The sequence below is a fragment of the Etheostoma spectabile genome, unplaced genomic scaffold (assembly GCF_008692095.1).
Source record: "Etheostoma spectabile isolate EspeVRDwgs_2016 unplaced genomic scaffold, UIUC_Espe_1.0 scaffold48, whole genome shotgun sequence".
NCBI classification, from domain to species: Eukaryota; Metazoa; Chordata; class Actinopteri; order Perciformes; family Percidae; genus Etheostoma; species Etheostoma spectabile.
Window position 1 is genome coordinate 679,049 of NW_022605618.1, and position 383 is coordinate 679,431.

The 383-nt window shown below is 44.1% G+C and overlaps 1 protein-coding gene across 1 annotated transcript in view; it reads right to left on the reverse strand.

Annotated features, from left to right (window-relative positions):
- The window catches only part of snrpa1 (small nuclear ribonucleoprotein polypeptide A'), a 17,368-nt gene that overhangs the window by 5,614 nt on the left and 11,371 nt on the right, over positions 1-383 (reverse strand). The window lies entirely within an intron of this gene.

Sequence of the window (383 nt, forward strand, 5' to 3'; positions counted from 1 at the left end):
AAGTATGCTGATGCAATTATGAAGCTACAGGAGGAATTTAATTGCAGGTTTGCTGACTTCAAGACACACAGAGCCACTGTTCAAATTTTTGCTTACCCCTTTTCCTTCAATGGGCAAGATGCTCCTCCTGCACTTCAAATGGAGCTCCTTGACCTGCAGTGCAATTCTGAACTCAAAGTCAAGTTCAGGGAGGTGAGTAGAAATGCAGACAAGCTAAGACAATTTTTGAGAGAATTGCCCTCCACCTTCCCTGAGCTCTCCAGGATGTTAAAGCGGACCATGTGCCTTTTTGGGAGCACTTGTGAAAAGCTCTTCACCATGAACTTCAATAAGTCAAAGTACAGGTCCAGACTTTCTGATGGACATCTTCAAGCCATACTGAG